The sequence below is a fragment of the Xenopus laevis genome, chromosome 3L (genome assembly GCF_017654675.1).
Source record: "Xenopus laevis strain J_2021 chromosome 3L, Xenopus_laevis_v10.1, whole genome shotgun sequence".
Lineage (NCBI taxonomy): Eukaryota > Metazoa > Chordata > Amphibia > Anura > Pipidae > Xenopus > Xenopus laevis.
In genome coordinates this window covers 87,147,606-87,148,206 of record NC_054375.1, presented here as the reverse complement: position 1 = coordinate 87,148,206, position 601 = coordinate 87,147,606, and positions in this window count along the sequence as shown.

Below are 601 nucleotides of genomic sequence, written 5' to 3'. Positions count from 1 at the left end.
TTTGACATGTAATGAATGTGCTTTAATGAAATTAGTTTAGTACAGCCCTTCTAGCTGGAGTTTCTAATATTATCCCAGATATTTCAGTAACTTCACTTTGGGCTTCTTCTACTTTAGGGTATGCCTTCTCAGTATGGCGAGGAGTGAGTATACTGTACATCAAAGAAAAAGTACAGCTATGGAACCTGTTATCCAGAATGCTTGTGACTTGGGGTTTTCCAAATAAGGGGCCTCTTTGGATTACCATAAATGAATGCTAACTTAGGGAACAGTTCAGTGTAAAAATATTTCTAATATAGTTAGCCAAAAATGTAATAGTTTGCAATTGACCTCAGCATGCAGCTCAGATTCAAAAGAAAACGGTTATGTCCCATGTGCCCCCCAGTCACCGATTGGTTACTGTCTGGTAACCAATCAGTGGAAACCAAGAGAGCTGAAAAGCAGGAAGTAGTGTTCTGGCTATTATGTTAGACATCCAGTTACTCCATACATTTATACATTACATTTCTGGCTAACTTTTAAAAAAATTTATTTTGCACAGCCTATTTATTTACCCAATTTTTATATTTATACTGAACAATTCCTTTAAACATTAAACCTA